Source organism: Coenobita brevimanus, chromosome 29 (assembly GCF_032717465.1).
Source record: "Coenobita brevimanus isolate Jiangsu-jjx chromosome 29, ASM3271746v2, whole genome shotgun sequence".
Taxonomy (NCBI): Eukaryota; Metazoa; Arthropoda; class Malacostraca; order Decapoda; family Coenobitidae; genus Coenobita; species Coenobita brevimanus.
The window spans coordinates 7,418,364-7,423,032 of record NC_136982.1 but is presented as its reverse complement, the minus strand read 5'-3'; the positions used below and the strand labels follow the sequence as shown (position 1 = coordinate 7,423,032).

At 39.5% G+C, this 4,669-nt stretch overlaps 1 pseudogene; it reads left to right on the top strand.

Annotated features, from left to right (window-relative positions):
* Positions 1 to 4,248: 4,248 nt before the first annotated feature.
* On the top strand, positions 4,249 to 4,368 carry LOC145395085 (5S ribosomal RNA; annotated as a pseudogene).
* Positions 4,369 to 4,669: the final 301 nt, after the last annotated feature.

Genomic DNA, 4,669 nt, shown 5'->3' with positions numbered 1-4,669 from the left:
TCCTGTGACTTATTTTCAGCTGAATAACCTTGCCTGGAGGTTGCTGTAGTAAAGTACAGCATATGTCCTACGAGAGTTGTTCCGACATCGAGAGGGTTAACTGTATCAACATTTACAAACTCACTCTCGGCTTAAATCTGTTGTTATGTGGAAGGGAAATATTCCGATCGTAAATGATTCATTAATTTTTATGATAAGCTAATTTCTATAGCAGTTAAATATTTCACAAGTCGTATTGCTTGGACCTATTATTAACTTTAAATTTCTTAACTACTGTTTTAGTCCAACTAACACCAAACGAATTTCTTCAGCTGAGAGCGAGTCACAGGATGCTGTTATTACTGTCGTCATTAGCCCTGTCATAATTGAACAGTTCTGCTATTTCAATTCAGCTAACAAGAGACTTTTTGTCAAACTGACAGTGAGTCATAAGACCTTTAGTTTTAATCTTCATGGCTGCTGAACACTCTGAAGCGCTATCTGAAGACAAGTTATATTTTGTTTTTCACTTTGGGATGGGATTTTTGAACTGCAAACTTTAGATATTGGCTTCAGTAACATATTCTCTGCAAAGGAACTCTCCTAACCCGAAGAGGTCATCTGGTAGCCGCATTAACAGTACACAGATGGCGCAATCCTGCTGATGAGGTTAACCAGTTTTTACGATGACTGCACCTCCATAGCGGTCAAAAGTATTCAGAAGTCTTTTAGTTCATTCTAGTTTAGTGATGAAGTTTTCGTCTGCTGTATTAGTGAAGACAAAGGCATAAACAAGGCTTGAGAAAGTTTACGAATGAGCTGCGACTCATAATCCAACTTTTAATAAATTCCTAGCCGCTTTTTTTTTTTTTTTTTTTTTTTTTAAGAACAAAAGATGAAAAGATAGTGCGTTCTCATTTCCTTGTCCTTCATACAATACCTATTAATTTAGGAAACTTTTTCTTTCGTAACCAAGATTTGATTACACAGATACATCAAGAGGCACTGGATTGCACTACTTTCCTCGTTCTTCTGTAAAAACAGAACTGATCATGTTCGTGAATCCATAGCCTGAACACAAATAATCTTACAGTCAATGTTGTTTTAACTCTGACTGGAGTTGCAAAACGAATAACAGACATGGGTAGATGCTGTGTTTCTTTGTTCTTTCTGCAACGCCAATTCTCTCGTATGGAGAGACGTGGTATTTTATTGCAGTTAACGGTAGCTGAGTGAGCGAGAGGCCTGTGTGTTAATATGCAAGTGCTGTGAAAAAAATCTTGTCCTCCCCCCCACCCTCTCTCTCTCTCTCTCTCTCTCTCTTATTATTATTTTTTAAAAACCATACTAAAGGCTTTAGATGTAGCCTTCTTCAACCCTTTCACTTGCAGAGTGCTCTCCTAATCTAAATTAAATCGGCTGGGAACAGTGAGAGTAGTATGAAAACAACGTAATAGGACTGAGACACCACTTCACTCCGATAGCGTCTTTTTGGCTGATCCAGCCAACACAAGGACCTGTACTGTTGCTTACGACGTTACCGGCACTATACGAGTATTATGCTGGTTGCAGTTTCACAGACGAACTTATGATTAGTTCTCTCTCGTATCTCAGAATTATTTTTCCATTAAGAATAAGTTAGCCGATACGATTCTGCACTTTCCCCGTCATTCCCTTGAAAACAGATCTCAGTGTCAACAGGAGAATACTGTACAGCGTAAATGTATGTGCGAGTTTCAAGTCCCGGCCAAAGCCCCCCTCCCCCCCACTGAATTTTACTTTCCAAGGCAACGCTTGCTGCAACATTGCAACTGATGCCTTGTAGCATCAACTGCACCTCAATGCGCACTCATTAGATCGTTGCCAAATCCGAAACGATAGAAAAGAAACGATCCTCGTGCTGAATTCAGCAGTGGTAAGAAAAACAGCAAACTCTGGGCACCAGTATCTGTCTATCTGATCAGTCCCGGTAACGACTGGAGTGGTACTGACCAGTACCTCGCTGCCATGAATACATACTGTGCTGCTCTGAAGCCATTAAATCTCAGAGGACGATTTCTCTACAATACTCCAACTAAAAGGAAGATTTTATTCGTCACTAGGAAACTTCTCAAATTCTAAGAGCTAAACACTTCATTACGTGAAGTCTGTTCCAGCCGTGGGTGAGGTTTGGAGCCATTGTGATGTATACTACGTTACCAGCATTACACACTGCTATGATCTTAGACTACACACACACACACACACACACACACACACACACACACACACACACACACACACACACATCTTTATTTTTCTTTTTATGTTTTTCTTCTTTTTCTTTTATTTTTGTTTTCTTTTTCTTTTTATGTTTTTCTCCTTTAAAAGCTAGCTTAGTTCCTATCTCATGCGGCAGTGGTGAATGGAAAGCAAAAACAACGGCAACGTAAGAAAATGCTGACCTCTTTGGGAAGAACAAGAAACAAAAATCGCATATTGCTACCTTCGAGGTGCTGGGGCCTCAAGTTAAGCTATCGAACTCCGATACATCTGTGAGTAAATGGCCATCCTACATATCAGTGTAACATGATATGATTGAAAAGCCTCTAGTCGCTTTTTAAGAATGGAACCCACAAAAAGGCCGCCTCTCCGACAGGGACGTTTCAGTCACTGTTCCACCAGAAAAATAGGTTAATTCAGTTTCTATAACCTCTGAGAATGTTGACTGGATGGCAATAGAAATGGCTCCGTTGGAAACTGCAGACGTTTGGTAGTTACTTGGGGTCGTACTTATTAACCTTCATAGTTAATACTGTATTTAAGATTGTTTGCATGTAGGTCTGTCTTCATTCATCCGGCTACCATACATGTCACAACCAAATTACAGTGATTAGTAGAGTGAAACAGGTACATGAGTACTAGGTAGATGCGAAAGCACAGACCTTAACATGGGGCTTCACTGAAGTCGAGCACCTTGTTTCCGAAATTCTTTTGCAAATGACTGATGGACAGGCTCGCTCCTTGGGATCTAGAGATATGAAAAGCTATATTGATCTGTGACAATTAGTAACTGTTCAGACTTGTTTATCGCATAAATTGGATATGATTACTTATAAATACACCACTTGCTTTATACTGGGAACCCTTTTGCTGGCAGGGTAATACCACCCAGCTGAACTGTGCAACCCATACCAGCTGGCCTAAGGCGTCCACACTGGTGGGTCGGGTTGTGAGAGCTGCAACACTCACTGTTGAGAAATGTTAATTAACGTACACAGTGGTTTGAACTTTCCGTACTTTCCATATACCATAAATTACGCACAAAATCACGGGCAATATCATAAATATTAACACAAAGAGTGCAATTTAAAATTCCATCATAAATAGAAATGTCAAACAAATAAATATGTATGCTAATAAAGAAACCTTTAAGATAAATGAATGATAATTGGTTGCTGTTGTTGTTGCTGCTGCACAATCTTATGATCAACTCTGATTAGCTGCCCCACACTGGTTTCACAGGTTCGCAACAAAAATTGTTGAAGTCTTACTGCCAGTTTTTGATCAATTTTCATACGTTCAATTAATATATATATATATATATATATATATATATATATATATATATATATATATATATATATATATATTCTGAAATTTTAGCATCACCTAAAGCTTGTTTACAAAACTAGGTTCTGAAATCAAAGAACCCATAAAAATTGATGCACATTAGATTTCGGCCTTCGTTTCACGAGGTAGGATTAAATTACAAATCTAAACATGAATCTGGCAGTTATAGCTGCCTTTTAACAGGATTAAAAATGAACATTAATGTTTGAGAAAGAGGTCTGGAAAGAAAAAAATAGAGAAGTATGCCAGTTAACATCTCGCTTTAGTCCTGTTCGGACGTACAGGTGGAGTTACACTTGGCGAATGAACGTGACCAAGCACCACCGAACAAGCATTTGCGAACGTCTGTGCATAAGACTGCATACTTTCCCAGGAGCATCCGTTCATGTCCCGGGATCTTCGTAATATAAGTAGGTTTCAGTATCCGCACTATAATTGCCCACATACCAAAATGTCATGAGAAAAGAAGACAGTTGCTTGTGCTGCAATACCTGTCATACGTGGACTCTTGAAGGAAGATATGTTTCAACACCAATTCGAGAAATTAATATAAGCTCGTTCAGGTATGATCATGCTCGGAGTACTAGTCGCGCATGTCCACTACCTACATTCGTTAGTGTTTGTTCACATTCCTTTCACCAAGTATATGCGTTTTATTTTTGTAGAGATTACCACGTTGAGTACACCGCTTCCCGTCCGATCAGCGAAGTTAAGCAACGTTGGGTCTGGTTAGTACTTGGATGGGTGACCGCCTGGGAACACCAGATGCTGTTGGCATCCCTACATGTCAAGTGGGGTTGGTGGAGGATTAGTGCCCCTCCCTGTAAAACAATTAACTCTAAGCCCTTGGCCACCCCGTCTGGGATACATGGCGTCTGGCAATGAATGAATGAATCATACTTTTTTTTTTTTTTACTGAATCGGCTGTAGTTTTTCTGGCAATGGCTATACGAGATTGTGCTAATTGTTAGTACAGTTGTTGTTAAATCCGTAGTGAATTCCATAAAGAAACAAAGAAAAGCATTCGGAGCCGAATGCTAATCGTCCGCCAGAAAATGCTGTTGGCCAAATTACAAGC